Raw genomic sequence first — 18,822 nt, 5'->3', positions numbered from 1 at the left:
CTTGAGAGCTTTCAAAATTGAAAACTGGCAGCAGTGGGATTCGAACCCACGCCTCCAAAGAGACTGGAGCCTTAATCCAGCGCCTTAGACCGCTCGGCCATGCTACCATGAAAAAGTGGATAATTTTGGATCAAAATGTCCAAGAGATTTCATAAAGAACATTTCTCCTGGCAAGAAATCCTTTTCCAGAATTTGATTTAAAAAGAAGAATTGTTGCTGCATTCGAGCTGAATATTTAATGATGGCAGCAGAAGGCTGAAAATGCATTCCTCCAGTTAGAAAGGAAGCAAACGCAAGTGAGTTCAACAGTATTACCGCACTACTGCTTTTTCAGATGTTTCTAGGCTATTGAAGGCTTTGAAGTGCAAGATCGTGGAGTGCGCCTAATGTCTACTTAGCTAGCGCATCAGGGTAGCTTAATCTGTGCCATAACATCTTGGGAATATCATCAAAAGCCTTTTCTTATAGAGTTTGTTCGGTTTCAGAAAAGGCCAAAAAGTCCATTTCTGAGCATCCTCAAAAGCAAGTTCTTCTGACCACTAAAATGTTCAGAAAGCAACTTGAGAGCTTTCAAAATTGAAAACTGGCAGCAGTGGGATTCGAACCCACACCTCCAAAGAGACTGGAGCCTTAATCCAGCGCCTTAGACCGCTCGGCCATGCTACCATGAAAAAGTGGATAATTTTGGATCAAAATGTCCAAGAGATTTCATAAAGAACATTTCTCCTGGCAAGAAATCCTTTTCCAGAATTTGATTTAAAAAGAATTGTTGCTGCATTCGAGCTGAATATTTAATGATGGCAGCAGAAGGCTGAAAATGCATTCCTCCAGTTAGAAAGGAAGCAAACGCAAGTGAGTTCAACAGTATTACCGCACTACTGCTTTTTCTGATGTTTCTAGGCTATTGAAGGCTTTGAAGTGCAAGATCGTGGAGTGCGCCTAATGTCTACTTAGCTAGCGCATCAGGGTAGCTTAATCTGTGCCATAACATCTTGGGAATATCATCAAAAGCCTTTTCTTATACAGTTTGTTCGGTTTCAGAAAAGGCCAAAAAGTCCATTTCTGAGCATCATCAAAAGCAAGTTCTTCTGACCACTAAAATGTTCAGAAAGCAACTTGAGAGCTTTCAAAATTGAAAACTGGCAGCAGTGCGATTCGAACCCACGCCTCCAAAGAGACTGGAGCCTTAATCCAGCGCATTAGACCGCTCGGCCATGCTACCATGAAAAAGTGGATAATTTGGGATCAAAATGTCCAAGAGATTTCATAAAGAACATTTCTCCTGGCAAGAAATCCTTTTCCAGAATTTGATTTAAAAAGAAGAATTGTTGCTGCATTCGAGCTGAATATTTAATGATGGCAGCAGAAGGCTGAAAATGCATTCCTCCAGTTAGAAAGGAAGCAAACGCAAGTGAGTTCAACAGTATTACCGCACTACTGCTTTTTCAGATGTTTCTAGGCTATTGAAGGCTTTGAAGTGCAAGATCGTGGAGTGCGCCTAATGTCTACTTAGCTAGCGCATCGGGGTAGCTTAATCTGTGCCATAACATCTTGGGAATATCATCAAAAGCCTTTTCTTATAGAGTTTGTTCGGTTTCAGAAAAGGCCAAAAAGTCCGTTTCTGAGCATCATCAAAAGCAAGTTCTTCTGACCACTAAAATGTTCAGAAAGCAACTTGAGAGCTTTCAAAATTGAAAACTGGCAGCAGTGGGATTCGAACCCACGCCTCCAAAGAGACTGGAGCCTTAATCCAGCGCATTAGACCACTCGGCCATGCTACCATGAAAAAGTGGATAATTTTGGATCAAAATGTCCAAGAGATTTCATAAAGAACATTTCTCCTGGCAAGAAATCCTTTTCCAGAATTTGATTTAAAAAGAAGAATTGTTGCTGCATTCGAGCTGAATATTTAATGATGGCAGCAGAAGGCTGAAAATGCATTCCTCCAGTTAGAAAGGAAGCAAACGCAAGTGAGTTCAACAGTATTACCGCACTACTGCTTTTTCAGATGTTTCTAGGCTATTGAAGGCTTTGAAGTGCAAGATCGTGGAGTGCGCCTAATGTCTACTTAGCTAGCGCATCGGGGTAGCTTAATCTGTGCCATAACATCTTGGGAATATCATCAAAAGCCTTTTCTTATAGAGTTTGTTCGGTTTCAGAAAAGGCCAAAAAGTCCATTTCTGAGCATCATCAAAAGCAAGTTCTTCTGACCACTAAAATGTTCAGAAAGCAACTTGAGAGCTTTCAAAATTGAAAACTGGCAGCAGTGGGATTCGAACCCACGCCTCCAAAGAGACTGGAGCCTTAATCCAGCGCCTTAGACCGCTCGGCCATGCTACCATGAAAAAGTGGATAATTTTGGATCAAAATGTCCAAGAGATTTCATAAAGAACATTTCTCCTGGCAAGAAATCCTTTTCCAGAATTTGATTTAAAAAGAAGAATTGTTGCTGCATTCGAGCTGAATATTTAATGATGGCAGCAGAAGGCTGAAAATGCATTCCTCCAGTTAGAAAGGAAGCAAACGCAAGTGAGTTCAACAGTATTACCGCACTACTGCTTTTTCAGATGTTTCTAGGCTATTGAAGGCTTTGAAGTGCAAGATCGTGGAGTGCGCCTAATGTCTACTTAGCTAGCGCATCAGGGTAGCTTAATCTGTGCCATAACATCTTGGGAATATCATCAAAAGCCTTTTCTTATACAGTTTGTTCGGTTTCAGAAAAGGCCAAAAAGTCCATTTCTGAGCATCATCAAAAGCAAGTTCTTCTGACCACTAAAATGTTCAGAAAGCAACTTGAGAGCTTTCAAAATTGAAAACTGGCAGCAGTGGGATTCGAACCCACGCCTCCAAAGAGACTGGAGCCTTAATCCAGCGCCTTAGACCGCTCGGCCATGCTACCATGAAAAAGTGGATAATTTTGGATCAAAATGTCCAAGAGATTTCATAAAGAACATTTCTCCTGGCAAGAAATCCTTTTCCAGAATTTGATTTAAAAAGAAGAATTGCTGCATTCGAGCTGAATATTTAATGATGGCAGCAGAAGGCTGAAAATGCATTCCTCCAGTTAGAAAGGAAGCAAACGCAAGTGAGTTCAACAGTATTACCGCACTACTGCTTTTTCAGATGTTTCTAGGCTATTGAAGGCTTTGAAGTGCAAGATCGTGGAGTGCGCCTAATGTCTACTTAGCTAGCACATAAGGGTAGCTTAATCTGTGCCATAACATCTTGGGAATATCATCAAAAGCCTTTTCTTATACAGTTTGTTCGGTTTCAGAAAAGGCCAAAAAGTCCATTTCTGAGCATCATCAAAAGCAAGTTCTTCTGACCACTAAAATGTTCAGAAAGCAACTTGAGAGCTTTCAAAATTGAAAACTGGCAGCAGTGGGATTCGAACCCACACCTCCAAAGAGACTGGAGCCTTAATCCAGCGCCTTAGACTGCTCGGCCATGCTACCATGAAAAAGTGGATAATTTTGGATCAAAATGTCCAAGAGATTACATAAAGAACATTTCTCCTGGCAAGAAATCCTTTTCCAGAATTTGATTTAAAAAGAAGAATTGTTGCTGCATTCGAGCTGAATATTTAATGATGGCAGCAGAAGGCTGAAAATGCATTCCTCCAGTTAGAAAGGAAGCAAACGCAAGTGAGTTCAACAGTATTACCGCACTACTGCTTTTTCAGATGTTTCTAGGCTATTGAAGGCTTTGAAGTGCAAGATCGTGGAGTGCGCCTAATGTCTACTTAGCTAGCGCATCGGGGTAGCTTAATCTGTGCCATAACATCTTGGGAATATCATCAAAAGCCTTTTCTTATAGAGTTTGTTCGGTTTCAGAAAAGGCCAAAAAGTCCATTTCTGAGCATCCTCAAAAGCAAGTTCTTCTGACCACTAAAATGTTCAGAAAGCAACTTGAGAGCTTTCAAAATTGAAAACTGGCAGCAGTGGGATTCGAACCCACGCCTCCAAAGAGACTGGAGCCTTAATCCAGCGCCTTAGACCGCTCGGCCATGCTACCATGAAAAAGTGGATAATTTTGGATGAAAATGTCCAAGAGATTTCATAAAGAACATTTCTCCTGGCAAGAAATCCTTTTCCAGAATTTGATTTAAAAAGAAGAATTGTTGCTGCATTCGAGCTGAATATTTAATGATGGCAGCAGAAGGCTGAAAATGCATTCCTCCAGTTAGAAAGGAAGCAAACGCAAGTGAGTTCAACAGTATTACCGCACTACTGCTTTTTCAGATGTTTCTAGGCTATTGAAGGCTTTGAAGTGCAAGATCGTGGAGTGCGCCTAATGTCTACTTAGCTAGCGCATCAGGGTAGCTTAATCTGTGCCATAACATCTTGGGAATATCATCAAAAGCCTTTTCTTATACAGTTTGTTCGGTTTCAGAAAAGGCCAAAAAGTCCATTTCTGAGCATCCTCAAAAGCAAGTTCTTCTGACCACTAAAATGTTCAGAAAGCAACTTGAGAGCTTTCAAAATTGAAAACTGGCAGCAGTGGGATTCGAACCCACGCCTCCAAAGAGACTGGAGCCTTAATCCAGCGCCTTAGACCGCTCGGCCATGCTACCATGAAAAAGTGGATAATTTTGGATCAAAATGTCCAAGAGATTTCATAAAGAACATTTCTCCTGGCAAGAAATCCTTTTCCAGAATTTGATTTAAAAAGAAGAATTGTTGCTGCATTCGAGCTGAATATTTAATGATGGCAGCAGAAGGCTGAAAATGCATTCCTCCAGTTAGAAAGGAAGCAAACGCAAGTGAGTTCAACAGTATTACCGCACTACTGCTTTTTCAGATGTTTCTAGGCTATTGAAGGCTTTGAAGTGCAAGATCGTGGAGTGCGCCTAATGTCTACTTAGCTAGCGCATCGGGGTAGCTTAATCTGTGCCATAACATCTTGGGAATATCATCAAAAGCCTTTTCTTATAGAGTTTGTTCGGTTTCAGAAAAGGCCAAAAAGTCCATTTCTGAGCATCATCAAAAGCAAGTTCTTCTGACCACTAAAATGTTCAGAAAGCAACTTGAGAGCTTTCAAAATTGAAAACTGGCAGCAGTGCGATTCGAACCCACGCCTCCAAAGAGACTGGAGCCTTAATCCAGCGCCTTAGACCGCTCGGCCATGCTACCATGAAAAAGTGGATAATTTGGGATCAAAATGTCCAAGAGATTTCATAAAGAACATTTCTCCTGGCAAGAAATCCTTTTCCAGAATTTGATTTAAAAAGAAGAATTGTTGCTGCATTCGAGCTGAATATTTAATGATGGCAGCAGAAGGCTGAAAATGCATTCCTCCAGTTAGAAAGGAAGCAAACGCAAGTGAGTTCAACAGTATTACCGCACTACTGCTTTTTCAGATGTTTCTAGGCTATTGAAGGCTTTGAAGTGCAAGATCGTGGAGTGCGCCTAATGTCTACTTAGCTAGCGCATCGGGGTAGCTTAATCTGTGCCATAACATCTTGGGAATATCATCAAAAGCCTTTTCTTATAGAGTTTGTTCGGTTTCAGAAAAGGCCAAAAAGTCCATTTCTGAGCATCATCAAAAGCAAGTTCTTCTGACCACTAAAATGTTCAGAAAGCAACTTGAGAGCTTTCAAAATTGAAAACTGGCAGCAGTGCGATTCGAACCCACGCCTCCAAAGAGACTGGAGCCTTAATCCAGCGCCTTAGACCGCTCGGCCATGCTACCATGAAAAAGTGGATAATTTGGGATCAAAATGTCCAAGAGATTTCATAAAGAACATTTCTCCTGGCAAGAAATCCTTTTCCAGAATTTGATTTAAAAAGAAGAATTGTTGCTGCATTCGAGCTGAATATTTAATGATGGCAGCAGAAGGCTGAAAATGCATTCCTCCAGTTAGAAAGGAAGCAAACGCAAGTGAGTTCAACAGTATTACCGCACTACTGCTTTTTCAGATGTTTCTAGGCTATTGAAGGCTTTGAAGTGCAAGATCGTGGAGTGCGCCTAATGTCTACTTAGCTAGCGCATCGGGGTAGCTTAATCTGTGCCATAACATCTTGGGAATATCATCAAAAGCCTTTTCTTATAGAGTTTGTTCGGTTTCAGAAAAGGCCAAAAAGTCCATTTCTGAGCATCATCAAAAGCAAGTTCTTCTGACCACTAAAATGTTCAGAAAGCAACTTGAGAGCTTTCAAAATTGAAAACTGGCAGCAGTGCGATTCGAACCCACGCCTCCAAAGAGACTGGAGCCTTAATCCAGCGCCTTAGACCGCTCGGCCATGCTACCATGAAAAAGTGGATAATTTGGGATCAAAATGTCCAAGAGATTTCATAAAGAACATTTCTCCTGGCAAGAAATCCTTTTCCAGAATTTGATTTAAAAAGAAGAATTGTTGCTGCATTCGAGCTGAATATTTAATGATGGCAGCAGAAGGCTGAAAATGCATTCCTCCAGTTAGAAAGGAAGCAAACGCAAGTGAGTTCAACAGTATTACCGCACTACTGCTTTTTCAGATGTTTCTAGGCTATTGAAGGCTTTGAAGTGCAAGATCGTGGAGTGCGCCTAATGTCTACTTAGCTAGCGCATCGGGGTAGCTTAATCTGTGCCATAACATCTTGGGAATATCATCAAAAGCCTTTTCTTATAGAGTTTGTTCGGTTTCAGAAAAGGCCAAAAAGTCCATTTCTGAGCATCATCAAAAGCAAGTTCTTCTGACCACTAAAATGTTCAGAAAGCAACTTGAGAGCTTTCAAAATTGAAAACTGGCAGCAGTGCGATTCGAACCCACGCCTCCAAAGAGACTGGAGCCTTAATCCAGCGCCTTAGACCGCTCGGCCATGCTACCATGAAAAAGTGGATAATTTGGGATCAAAATGTCCAAGAGATTTCATAAAGAACATTTCTCCTGGCAAGAAATCCTTTTCCAGAATTTGATTTAAAAAGAAGAATTGTTGCTGCATTCGAGCTGAATATTTAATGATGGCAGCAGAAGGCTGAAAATGCATTCCTCCAGTTAGAAAGGAAGCAAACGCAAGTGAGTTCAACAGTATTACCACACTACTGCTTTTTCAGATGTTTCTAGGCTATTGAAGGCTTTGAAGTGCAAGATCGTGAAATGCGCCTAATGTCTACTTAGCTAGCGCATCGGGGTAGCTTAATCTGTGCCATAACATCTTGGGAATATCATCAAAAGCCTTTTCTTATAGAGTTTGTTCGGTTTCAGAAAAGGCCAAAAAATCCATTTCTGAGCATCCTCAAAAGCAAGTTCTTCTGACCACTAAAATGTTCAGAAAGCAACTTGAGAGCTTTCAAAATTGAAAACTGGCAGCAGTGGGATTCGAACCCACGCCTCCAAAGAGACTGGAGCCTTAATCCAGCGCCTTAGACCGCTCGGCCATGCTACCATGAAAAAGTGGATAATTTGGGATCAAAATGTCCAAGAGATTTCATAAAGAACATTTCTCCTGGCAAGAAACCTTTTTCCAGAATTTGATTTAAAAAGAAGAATTGTTGCTGCATTCGAGCTGAATATTTAATGATGGCAGCAGAAGGCTGAAAATGCATTCCTCCAGTTAGAAAGGAAGCAAACGCAAGTGAGTTCAACAGTATTACCGCACTACTGCTTTTTCAGATGTTTCTAGGCTATTGAAGGCTTTGAAGTGCAAGATCGTGGAGTGCGCCTAATGTCTACTTAGCTAGCGCATCAGGGTAGCTTAATCTGTGCCATAACATCTTGGGAATATCATCAAAAGCCTTTTCTTATAGAGTTTGTTCGGTTTCAGAAAAGGCCAAAAAGTCCATTTCTGAGCATCATCAAAAGCAAGTTCTTCTGACCACTAAAATGTTCAGAAAGCAACTTGAGAGCTTTCAAAATTGAAAACTGGCAGCAGTGCGATTCGAACCCACGCCTCCAAAGAGACTGGAGCCTTAATCCAGCGCCTTAGACCGCTCGGCCATGCTACCATGAAAAAGTGGATAATTTGGGATCAAAATGTCCAAGAGATTTCATAAAGAACATTTCTCCTGGCAAGAAATCCTTTTCCAGAATTTGATTTAAAAAGAAGAATTGTTGCTGCATTCGAGCTGAATATTTAATGATGGCAGCAGAAGGCTGAAAATGCATTCCTCCAGTTAGAAAGGAAGCAAACGCAAGTGAGTTCAACAGTATTACCACACTACTGCTTTTTCAGATGTTTCTAGGCTATTGAAGGCTTTGAAGTGCAAGATCGTGGAGTGCGCCTAATGTCTACTTAGCTAGCGCATCGGGGTAGCTTAATCTGTGCCATAACATCTTGGGAATATCATCAAAAGCCTTTTCTTATAGAGTTTGTTCGGTTTCAGAAAAGGCCAAAAAGTCCATTTCTGAGCATCCTCAAAAGCAAGTTCTTCTGACCACTAAAATGTTCAGAAAGCAACTTGAGAGCTTTCAAAATTGAAAACTGGCAGCAGTGGGATTCGAACCCACGCCTCCAAAGAGACTGGAGCCTTAATCCAGCGCCTTAGACCGCTCGGCCATGCTACCATGAAAAAGTGGATAATTTGGGATCAAAATGTCCAAGAGATTTCATAAAGAACATTTCTCCTGGCAAGAAATCCTTTTCCAGAATTTGATTTAAAAAGAAGAATTGTTGCTGCATTCGAGCTGAATATTTAATGATGGCAGCAGAAGGCTGAAAATGCATTCCTCCAGTTAGAAAGGAAGCAAACGCAAGTGAGTTCAACAGTATTACCGCACTACTGCTTTTTCAGATGTTTCTAGGCTATTGAAGGCTTTGAAGTGCAAGATCGTGGAGTGCGCCTAATGTCTACTTAGCTAGCGCATCAGGGTAGCTTAATCTGTGCCATAACATTTTGGGAATATCATCAAAAGCCTTTTCTTATAGAGTTTGTTCGGTTTCAGAAAAGGCCAAAAAGTCCATTTCTGAGCATCATCAAAAGCAAGTTCTTCTGACCACTAAAATGTTCAGAAAGCAACTTGAGAGCTTTCAAAATTGAAAACTGGCAGCAGTGGGATTCGAACCCACGCCTCCAAAGAGACTGGAGCCTTAATCCAGCGCCTTAGACCGCTCGGCCATGCTACCATGAAAAAGTGGATAATTTGGGATCAAAATGTCCAAGAGATTTCATAAAGAACATTTCTCCTGGCAAGAAATCCTTTTCCAGAATTTGATTTAAAAAGAAGAATTGTTGCTGCATTCGAGCTGAATATTTAATGATGGCAGCAGAAGGCTGAAAATGCATTCCTCCAGTTAGAAAGGAAGCAAACGCAAGTGAGTTCAACAGTATTACCACACTACTGCTTTTTCAGATGTTTCTAGGCTATTGAAGGCTTTGAAGTGCAAGATCGTGGAGTGCGCCTAATGTCTACTTAGCTAGCGCATCGGGGTAGCTTAATCTGTGCCATAACATCTTGGGAATATCATCAAAAGCCTTTTCTTATAGAGTTTGTTCGGTTTCAGAAAAGGCCAAAAAGTCCATTTCTGAGCATCATCAAAAGCAAGTTTTTCTGACCACTAAAATGTTAAGAAAGCAACTTGAGAGCTTTCAAAATTGAAAACTGGCAGCAGTGCGATTCGAACCCACGCCTCCAAAGAGACTGGAGTCTTAATCCAGCGCCTTAGACCGCTCGGCCATGCTACCATGAAAAAGTGGATATTTTTGGATCAAAATGTCCAAGAGATTTCATAAAGAACATTTCTCCTGGCAAGAAATCCTTTTCCAGAATTTGATTTAAAAAGAAGAATTGTTGCTGCATTCGAGCTGAATATTTAATGATGGCAGCAGAAGGCTGAAAATGCATTCCTCCAGTTAGAAAGGAAGCAAACGCAAGTGAGTTCAACAGTATTACCGCACTACTGCTTTTTCAGATGTTTCTAGGCTATTGAAGGCTTTGAAGTGCAAGATCGTGGAGTGCGCCTAATGTCTACTTAGCTAGCGCATCAGGGTAGCTTAATCTGTGCCATAACATTTTGGGAATATCATCAAAAGCCTTTTCTTATAGAGTTTGTTCGGTTTCAGAAAAGGCCAAAAAGTCCATTTCTGAGCATCATCAAAAGCAAGTTCTTCTGACCACTAAAATGTTCAGAAAGCAACTTGAGAGCTTTCAAAATTGAAAACTGGCAGCAGTGCGATTCGAACCCACGCCTCCAAAGAGACTGGAGCCTTAATCCAGCGCCTTAGACCGCTCGGCCATGCTACCATGAAAAAGTGGATAATTTGGGATCAAAATGTCCAAGAGATTTCATAAAGAACATTTCTCCTGGCAAGAAATCCTTTTCCAGAATTTGATTTAAAAAGAAGAATTGTTGCTGCATTCGAGCTGAATATTTAATGATGGCAGCAGAAGGCTGAAAATGCATTCCTCCAGTTAGAAAGGAAGCAAACGCAAGTGAGTTCAACAGTATTACCGCACTACTGCTTTTTCAGATGTTTCTAGGCTATTGAAGGCTTTGAAGTGCAAGATCGTGGAGTGCGCCTAATGTCTACTTAGCTAGCGCATCGGGGTAGCTTAATCTGTGCCATAACATCTTGGGAATATCATCAAAAGCCTTTTCTTATAGAGTTTGTTCGGTTTCAGAAAAGGCCAAAAAGTCCATTTCTGAGCATCATCAAAAGCAAGTTCTTCTGACCACTAAAATGTTCAGAAAGCAACTTGAGAGCTTTCAAAATTGAAAACTGGCAGCAGTGCGATTCGAACCCACGCCTCCAAAGAGACTGGAGCCTTAATCCAGCGCCTTAGACCGCTCGGCCATGCTACCATGAAAAAGTGGATAATTTGGGATCAAAATGTCCAAGAGATTTCATAAAGAACATTTCTCCTGGCAAGAAATCCTTTTCCAGAATTTGATTTAAAAAGAAGAATTGTTGCTGCATTCGAGCTGAATATTTAATGATGGCAGCAGAAGGCTGAAAATGCATTCCTCCAGTTAGAAAGGAAGCAAACGCAAGTGAGTTCAACAGTATTACCACACTACTGCTTTTTCAGATGTTTCTAGGCTATTGAAGGCTTTGAAGTGCAAGATCGTGAAATGCGCCTAATGTCTACTTAGCTAGCGCATCGGGGTAGCTTAATCTGTGCCATAACATCTTGGGAATATCATCAAAAGCCTTTTCTTATAGAGTTTGTTCGGTTTCAGAAAAGGCCAAAAAATCCATTTCTGAGCATCCTCAAAAGCAAGTTCTTCTGACCACTAAAATGTTCAGAAAGCAACTTGAGAGCTTTCAAAATTGAAAACTGGCAGCAGTGGGATTCGAACCCACGCCTCCAAAGAGACTGGAGCCTTAATCCAGCGCCTTAGACCGCTCGGCCATGCTACCATGAAAAAGTGGATAATTTGGGATCAAAATGTCCAAGAGATTTCATAAAGAACATTTCTCCTGGCAAGAAATCCTTTTCCAGAATTTGATTTAAAAAGAAGAATTGTTGCTGCATTCGAGCTGAATATTTAATGATGGCAGCAGAAGGCTGAAAATGCATTCCTCCAGTTAGAAAGGAAGCAAACGCAAGTGAGTTCAACAGTATTACCGCACTACTGCTTTTTCAGATGTTTCTAGGCTATTGAAGGCTTTGAAGTGCAAGATCGTGGAGTGCGCCTAATGTCTACTTAGCTAGCGCATCAGGGTAGCTTAATCTGTGCCATAACATCTTGGGAATATCATCAAAAGCCTTTTCTTATAGAGTTTGTTCGGTTTCAGAAAAGGCCAAAAAGTCCATTTCTGAGCATCATCAAAAGCAAGTTCTTCTGACCACTAAAATGTTCAGAAAGCAACTTGAGAGCTTTCAAAATTGAAAACTGGCAGCAGTGCGATTCGAACCCACGCCTCCAAAGAGACTGGAGCCTTAATCCAGCGCCTTAGACCGCTCGGCCATGCTACCATGAAAAAGTGGATAATTTGGGATCAAAATGTCCAAGAGATTTCATAAAGAACATTTCTCCTGGCAAGAAATCCTTTTCCAGAATTTGATTTAAAAAGAAGAATTGTTGCTGCATTCGAGCTGAATATTTAATGATGGCAGCAGAAGGCTGAAAATGCATTCCTCCAGTTAGAAAGGAAGCAAACGCAAGTGAGTTCAACAGTATTACCACACTACTGCTTTTTCAGATGTTTCTAGGCTATTGAAGGCTTTGAAGTGCAAGATCGTGGAGTGCGCCTAATGTCTACTTAGCTAGCGCATCGGGGTAGCTTAATCTGTGCCATAACATCTTGGGAATATCATCAAAAGCCTTTTCTTATAGAGTTTGTTCGGTTTCAGAAAAGGCCAAAAAGTCCATTTCTGAGCATCCTCAAAAGCAAGTTCTTCTGACCACTAAAATGTTCAGAAAGCAACTTGAGAGCTTTCAAAATTGAAAACTGGCAGCAGTGGGATTCGAACCCACGCCTCCAAAGAGACTGGAGCCTTAATCCAGCGCCTTAGACCGCTCGGCCATGCTACCATGAAAAAGTGGATAATTTGGGATCAAAATGTCCAAGAGATTTCATAAAGAACATTTCTCCTGGCAAGAAATCCTTTTCCAGAATTTGATTTAAAAAGAAGAATTGTTGCTGCATTCGAGCTGAATATTTAATGATGGCAGCAGAAGGCTGAAAATGCATTCCTCCAGTTAGAAAGGAAGCAAACGCAAGTGAGTTCAACAGTATTACCGCACTACTGCTTTTTCAGATGTTTCTAGGCTATTGAAGGCTTTGAAGTGCAAGATCGTGGAGTGCGCCTAATGTCTACTTAGCTAGCGCATCAGGGTAGCTTAATCTGTGCCATAACATCTTGGGAATATCATCAAAAGCCTTTTCTTATAGAGTTTGTTCGGTTTCAGAAAAGGCCAAAAAGTCCATTTCTGAGCATCATCAAAAGCAAGTTCTTCTGACCACTAAAATGTTCAGAAAGCAACTTGAGAGCTTTCAAAATTGAAAACTGGCAGCAGTGGGATTCGAACCCACGCCTCCAAAGAGACTGGAGCCTTAATCCAGCGCCTTAGACCGCTCGGCCATGCTACCATGAAAAAGTGGATAATTTGGGATCAAAATGTCCAAGAGATTTCATAAAGAACATTTCTCCTGGCAAGAAATCCTTTTCCAGAATTTGATTTAAAAAGAAGAATTGTTGCTGCATTCGAGCTGAATATTTAATGATGGCAGCAGAAGGCTGAAAATGCATTCCTCCAGTTAGAAAGGAAGCAAACGCAAGTGAGTTCAACAGTATTACCACACTACTGCTTTTTCAGATGTTTCTAGGCTATTGAAGGCTTTGAAGTGCAAGATCGTGGAGTGCGCCTAATGTCTACTTAGCTAGCGCATCGGGGTAGCTTAATCTGTGCCATAACATCTTGGGAATATCATCAAAAGCCTTTTCTTATAGAGTTTGTTCGGTTTCAGAAAAGGCCAAAAAGTCCATTTCTGAGCATCCTCAAAAGCAAGTTCTTCTGACCACTAAAATGTTCAGAAAGCAACTTGAGAGCTTTCAAAATTGAAAACTGGCAGCAGTGGGATTCGAACCCACGCCTCCAAAGAGACTGGAGCCTTAATCCAGCGCCTTAGACCGCTCGGCCATGCTACCATGAAAAAGTGGATAATTTGGGATCAAAATGTCCAAGAGATTTCATAAAGAACATTTCTCCTGGCAAGAAATCCTTTTCCAGAATTTGATTTAAAAAGAAGAATTGTTGCTGCATTCGAGCTGAATATTTAATGATGGCAGCAGAAGGCTGAAAATGCATTCCTCCAGTTAGAAAGGAAGCAAACGCAAGTGAGTTCAACAGTATTACCGCACTACTGCTTTTTCAGATGTTTCTAGGCTATTGAAGGCTTTGAAGTGCAAGATCGTGGAGTGCGCCTAATGTCTACTTAGCTAGCGCATCGGGGTAGCTTAATCTGTGCCATAACATCTTGGGAATATCATCAAAAGCCTTTTCTTATAGAGTTTGTTCGGTTTCAGAAAAGGCCAAAAAGTCCATTTCTGAGCATCCTCAAAAGCAAGTTCTTCTGACCACTAAAATGTTCAGAAAGCAACTTGAGAGCTTTCAAAATTGAAAACTGGCAGCAGTGGGATTCGAACCCACGCCTCCAAAGAGACTGGAGCCTTAATCCAGCGCCTTAGACCGCTCGGCCATGCTACCATGAAAAAGTGGATAATTTTGGATGAAAATGTCCAAGAGATTTCATAAAGAACATTTCTCCTGGCAAGAAATCCTTTTCCAGAATTTGATTTAAAAAGAAGAATTGTTGCTGCATTCGAGCTGAATATTTAATGATGGCAGCAGAAGGCTGAAAATGCATTCCTCCAGTTAGAAAGGAAGCAAACGCAAGTGAGTTCAACAGTATTACCGCACTACTGCTTTTTCAGATGTTTCTAGGCTATTGAAGGCTTTGAAGTGCAAGATCGTGGAGTGCGCCTAATGTCTACTTAGCTAGCGCATCAGGGTAGCTTAATCTGTGCCATAACATCTTGGGAATATCATCAAAAGCCTTTTCTTATACAGTTTGTTCGGTTTCAGAAAAGGCCAAAAAGTCCATTTCTGAGCATCCTCAAAAGCAAGTTCTTCTGACCACTAAAATGTTCAGAAAGCAACTTGAGAGCTTTCAAAATTGAAAACTGGCAGCAGTGGGATTCGAACCCATGCCTCCAAAGAGACTGAAGCCTTAATCCAGCGCCTTAGACCGCTCGGCCATGCTACCATGAAAAAGTGGATAATTTTGGATCAAAATGTCCAAGAGATTTCATAAAGAACATTTCTCCTGGCAAGAAATCCTTTTCCAGAATTTGATTTAAAAAGAATTGTTGCTGCATTCGAGCTGAATATTTAATGATGGCAGCAGAAGGCTGAAAATGCATTCCTCCAGTTAGAAAGGAAGCAAACGCAAGTGAGTTCAACAGTATTACCGCACTACTGCTTTTTCAGATGTTTCTAGGCTATTGAAGGCTTTGAAGTGCAAGATCGTGGAGTGCGCCTAATGTCTACTTAGCTAGCGCATCGGGGTAGCTTAATCTGTGCCATAACATCTTGGGAATATCATCAAAAGCCTTTTCTTATAGAGTTTGTTCGGTTTCAGAAAAGGCCAAAAAGTCCATTTCTGAGCATCCTCAAAAGCAAGTTCTTCTGACCACTAAAATGTTCAGAAAGCAACTTGAGAGCTTTCAAAATTGAAAACTGGCAGCAGTGGGATTCGAACCCACGCCTCCAAAGAGACTGGAGCCTTAATCCAGCGCCTTAGACCGCTCGGCCATGCTACCATGAAAAAGTGGATAATTTTGGATCAAAATGTCCAAGAGATTTCATAAAGAACATTTCTCCTGGCAAGAAATCCTTTTCCAGAATTTGATTTAAAAAGAAGAATTGTTGCTGCATTCGAGCTGAATATTTAATGATGGCAGCAGAAGGCTGAAAATGCATTCCTCCAGTTAGAAAGGAAGCAAACGCAAGTGAGTTCAACAGTATTACCGCACTACTGCTTTTTCAGATGTTTCTAGGCTATTGAAGGCTTTGAAGTGCAAGATCGTGGAGTGCGCCTAATGTCTACTTAGCTAGCGCATCAGGGTAGCTTAATCTGTGCCATAACATCTTGGGAATATCATCAAAAGCCTTTTCTTATAGAGTTTGTTCGGTTTCAGAAAAGGCCAAAAAGTCCATTTCTGAGCATCCTCAAAAGCAAGTTCTTCTGACCACTAAAATGTTCAGAAAGCAACTTGAGAGCTTTCAAAATTGAAAACTGGCAGCAGTGGGATTCGAACCCACACCTCCAAAGAGACTGGAGCCTTAATCCAGCGCCTTAGACCGCTCGGCCATGCTACCATGAAAAAGTGGATAATTTTGGATCAAAATGTCCAAGAGATTTCATAAAGAACATTTCTCCTGGCAAGAAATCCTTTTCCAGAATTTGATTTAAAAAGAATTGTTGCTGCATTCGAGCTGAATATTTAATGATGGCAGCAGAAGGCTGAAAATGCATTCCTCCAGTTAGAAAGGAAGCAAACGCAAGTGAGTTCAACAGTATTACCGCACTACTGCTTTTTCTGATGTTTCTAGGCTATTGAAGGCTTTGAAGTGCAAGATCGTGGAGTGCGCCTAATGTCTACTTAGCTAGCGCATCAGGGTAGCTTAATCTGTGCCATAACATCTTGGGAATATCATCAAAAGCCTTTTCTTATACAGTTTGTTCGGTTTCAGAAAAGGCCAAAAAGTCCATTTCTGAGCATCATCAAAAGCAAGTTCTTCTGACCACTAAAATGTTCAGAAAGCAACTTGAGAGCTTTCAAAATTGAAAACTGGCAGCAGTGCGATTCGAACCCACGCCTCCAAAGAGACTGGAGCCTTAATCCAGCGCATTAGACCGCTCGGCCATGCTACCATGAAAAAGTGGATAATTTGGGATCAAAATGTCCAAGAGATTTCATAAAGAACATTTCTCCTGGCAAGAAATCCTTTTCCAGAATTTGATTTAAAAAGAAGAATTGTTGCTGCATTCGAGCTGAATATTTAATGATGGCAGCAGAAGGCTGAAAATGCATTCCTCCAGTTAGAAAGGAAGCAAACGCAAGTGAGTTCAACAGTATTACCGCACTACTGCTTTTTCAGATGTTTCTAGGCTATTGAAGGCTTTGAAGTGCAAGATCGTGGAGTGCGCCTAATGTCTACTTAGCTAGCGCATCGGGGTAGCTTAATCTGTGCCATAACATCTTGGGAATATCATCAAAAGCCTTTTCTTATAGAGTTTGTTCGGTTTCAGAAAAGGCCAAAAAGTCCGTTTCTGAGCATCATCAAAAGCAAGTTCTTCTGACCACTAAAATGTTCAGAAAGCAACTTGAGAGCTTTCAAAATTGAAAACTGGCAGCAGTGGGATTCGAACCCACGCCTCCAAAGAGACTGGAGCCTTAATCCAGCGCATTAGACCACTCGGCCATGCTACCATGAAAAAGTGGATAATTTTGGATCAAAATGTCCAAGAGATTTCATAAAGAACATTTCTCCTGGCAAGAAATCCTTTTCCAGAATTTGATTTAAAAAGAAGAATTGTTGCTGCATTCGAGCTGAATATTTAATGATGGCAGCAGAAGGCTGAAAATGCATTCCTCCAGTTAGAAAGGAAGCAAACGCAAGTGAGTTCAACAGTATTACCGCACTACTGCTTTTTCAGATGTTTCTAGGCTATTGAAGGCTTTGAAGTGCAAGATCGTGGAGTGCGCCTAATGTCTACTTAGCTAGCGCATCGGGGTAGCTTAATCTGTGCCATAACATCTTGGGAATATCATCAAAAGCCTTTTCTTATAGAGTTTGTTCGGTTTCAGAAAAGGCCAAAAAGTCCATTTCTGAGCATCATCAAAAGCAAGTTCTTCTGACCACTAAAATGTTCAGAAAGCAACTTGAGAGCTTTCAAAATTGAAAACTGGCAGCAGTGGGATTCGAACCCACGCCTCCAAAGAGACTGGAGCCTTAATCCAGCGCCTTAGACCGCTCGGCCATGCTACCATGAAAAAGTGGATAATTTTGGATCAAAATGTCCAAGAGATTTCATAAAGAACATTTCTCCTGGCAAGAAATCCTTTTCCAGAATTTGATTTAAAAAGAAGAATTGTTGCTGCATTCGAGCTGAATATTTAATGATGGCAGCAGAAGGCTGAAAATGCATTCCTCCAGTTAGAAAGGAAGCAAACGCAAGTGAGTTCAACAGTATTACCGCACTACTGCTTTTTCAGATGTTTCTAGGCTATTGAAGGCTTTGAAGTGCAAGATCGTGGAGTGCGCCTAATGTCTACTTAGCTAGCGCATCAGGGTAGCTTAATCTGTGCCATAACATCTTGGGAATATCATCAAAAGCCTTTTCTTATACAGTTTGTTCGGTTTCAGAAAAGGCCAAAAAGTCCATTTCTGAGCATCATCAAAAGCAAGTTCTTCTGACCACTAAAATGTTCAGAAAGCAACTTGAGAGCTTTCAAAATTGAAAACTGGCAGCAGTGGGATTCGAACCCACGCCTCCAAAGAGACTGGAGCCTTAATCCAGCGCCTTAGACCGCTCGGCCATGCTACCATGAAAAAGTGGATAATTTTGGATCAAAATGTCCAAGAGATTTCATAAAGAACATTTCTCCTGGCAAGAAATCCTTTTCCAGAATTTGATTTAAAAAGAAGAATTGCTGCATTCGAGCTGAATATTTAATGATGGCAGCAGAAGGCTGAAAATGCATTCCTCCAGTTAGAAAGGAAGCAAACGCAAGTGAGTTCAACAGTATTACCGCACTACTGCTTTTTCAGATGTTTCTAGGCTATTGAAGGCTTTGAAGTGCAAGATCGTGGAGTGCGCCTAATGTCTACTTAGCTAGCACATAAGGGTAGCTTAATCTGTGCCATAACATCTTGGGAATATCATCAAAAGCCTTTTCTTATACAGTTTGTTCGGTTTCAGAAAAGGCCAAAAAGTCCATTTCTGAGCATCATCAAAAGCAAGTTCTTCTGACCACTAAAATGTTCAGAAAGCAACTTGAGAGCTTTCAAAATTGAAAACTGGCAGCAGTGGGATTCGAACCCACACCTCCAAAGAGACTGGAGCCTTAATCCAGCGCCTTAGACTGCTCGGCCATGCTACCATGAAAAAGTGGATAATTTTGGATCAAAATGTCCAAGAGATTACATAAAGAACATTTCTCCTGGCAAGAAATCCTTTTCCAGAATTTGATTTAAAAAGAAGAATTGTTGCTGCATTCGAGCTGAATATTTAATGATGGCAGCAGAAGGCTGAAAATGCATTCCTCCAGTTAGAAAGGAAGCAAACGCAAGTGAGTTCAACAGTATTACCGCACTACTGCTTTTTCAGATGTTTCTAGGCTATTGAAGGCTTTGAAGTGCAAGATCGTGGAGTGCGCCTAATGT

General features: G+C 41.1%; 16 non-coding genes across 16 annotated transcripts; all 16 read right to left on the bottom strand.

Annotated features, from left to right (window-relative positions):
* Window positions 1-25: 25 nt before the first annotated feature.
* TRNAL-AAG (transfer RNA leucine (anticodon AAG)) lies at window positions 26-107 on the bottom strand. Its single transcript has one exon. It is a non-coding gene; the product is annotated as a tRNA-Leu (tRNA).
* A 2,151-nt stretch (window positions 108-2,258) lies between these two features.
* Window positions 2,259-2,340, bottom strand: TRNAL-AAG (transfer RNA leucine (anticodon AAG)). Its single transcript has one exon. It is a non-coding gene; the product is annotated as a tRNA-Leu (tRNA).
* Window positions 2,341-2,817: 477 nt separating this feature from the next.
* Window positions 2,818-2,899, bottom strand: TRNAL-AAG (transfer RNA leucine (anticodon AAG)). Its single transcript has one exon. It is a non-coding gene; the product is annotated as a tRNA-Leu (tRNA).
* Window positions 2,900-3,932: 1,033 nt separating this feature from the next.
* TRNAL-AAG (transfer RNA leucine (anticodon AAG)) lies at window positions 3,933-4,014 on the bottom strand. The gene has a single exon. It is a non-coding gene; the product is annotated as a tRNA-Leu (tRNA).
* Window positions 4,015-4,491: 477 nt separating this feature from the next.
* On the bottom strand, window positions 4,492-4,573 carry TRNAL-AAG (transfer RNA leucine (anticodon AAG)). Its single transcript has one exon. It is a non-coding gene; the product is annotated as a tRNA-Leu (tRNA).
* Window positions 4,574-7,286: 2,713 nt separating this feature from the next.
* Window positions 7,287-7,368, bottom strand: TRNAL-AAG (transfer RNA leucine (anticodon AAG)). Its single transcript has one exon. It is a non-coding gene; the product is annotated as a tRNA-Leu (tRNA).
* A 1,036-nt stretch (window positions 7,369-8,404) lies between these two features.
* On the bottom strand, window positions 8,405-8,486 carry TRNAL-AAG (transfer RNA leucine (anticodon AAG)). The gene has a single exon. It is a non-coding gene; the product is annotated as a tRNA-Leu (tRNA).
* Window positions 8,487-8,963: 477 nt separating this feature from the next.
* Window positions 8,964-9,045, bottom strand: TRNAL-AAG (transfer RNA leucine (anticodon AAG)). Its single transcript has one exon. It is a non-coding gene; the product is annotated as a tRNA-Leu (tRNA).
* A 2,154-nt stretch (window positions 9,046-11,199) lies between these two features.
* On the bottom strand, window positions 11,200-11,281 carry TRNAL-AAG (transfer RNA leucine (anticodon AAG)). The gene has a single exon. It is a non-coding gene; the product is annotated as a tRNA-Leu (tRNA).
* A 1,036-nt stretch (window positions 11,282-12,317) lies between these two features.
* TRNAL-AAG (transfer RNA leucine (anticodon AAG)) lies at window positions 12,318-12,399 on the bottom strand. The gene has a single exon. It is a non-coding gene; the product is annotated as a tRNA-Leu (tRNA).
* A 477-nt stretch (window positions 12,400-12,876) lies between these two features.
* Window positions 12,877-12,958, bottom strand: TRNAL-AAG (transfer RNA leucine (anticodon AAG)). Its single transcript has one exon. It is a non-coding gene; the product is annotated as a tRNA-Leu (tRNA).
* Window positions 12,959-13,435: 477 nt separating this feature from the next.
* On the bottom strand, window positions 13,436-13,517 carry TRNAL-AAG (transfer RNA leucine (anticodon AAG)). The gene has a single exon. It is a non-coding gene; the product is annotated as a tRNA-Leu (tRNA).
* Window positions 13,518-13,994: 477 nt separating this feature from the next.
* Window positions 13,995-14,076, bottom strand: TRNAL-AAG (transfer RNA leucine (anticodon AAG)). The gene has a single exon. It is a non-coding gene; the product is annotated as a tRNA-Leu (tRNA).
* A 1,033-nt stretch (window positions 14,077-15,109) lies between these two features.
* TRNAL-AAG (transfer RNA leucine (anticodon AAG)) lies at window positions 15,110-15,191 on the bottom strand. Its single transcript has one exon. It is a non-coding gene; the product is annotated as a tRNA-Leu (tRNA).
* Window positions 15,192-17,342: 2,151 nt separating this feature from the next.
* TRNAL-AAG (transfer RNA leucine (anticodon AAG)) lies at window positions 17,343-17,424 on the bottom strand. Its single transcript has one exon. It is a non-coding gene; the product is annotated as a tRNA-Leu (tRNA).
* A 477-nt stretch (window positions 17,425-17,901) lies between these two features.
* On the bottom strand, window positions 17,902-17,983 carry TRNAL-AAG (transfer RNA leucine (anticodon AAG)). Its single transcript has one exon. It is a non-coding gene; the product is annotated as a tRNA-Leu (tRNA).
* Between the last annotated feature and the right edge of the window lie 839 nt (window positions 17,984-18,822).

This window comes from Eleutherodactylus coqui, chromosome 13, assembly GCF_035609145.1.
Source record: "Eleutherodactylus coqui strain aEleCoq1 chromosome 13, aEleCoq1.hap1, whole genome shotgun sequence".
Classification (NCBI taxonomy): domain Eukaryota; kingdom Metazoa; phylum Chordata; class Amphibia; order Anura; family Eleutherodactylidae; genus Eleutherodactylus; species Eleutherodactylus coqui.
This window is presented reverse-complemented; position numbering and strand designations above follow the sequence as displayed.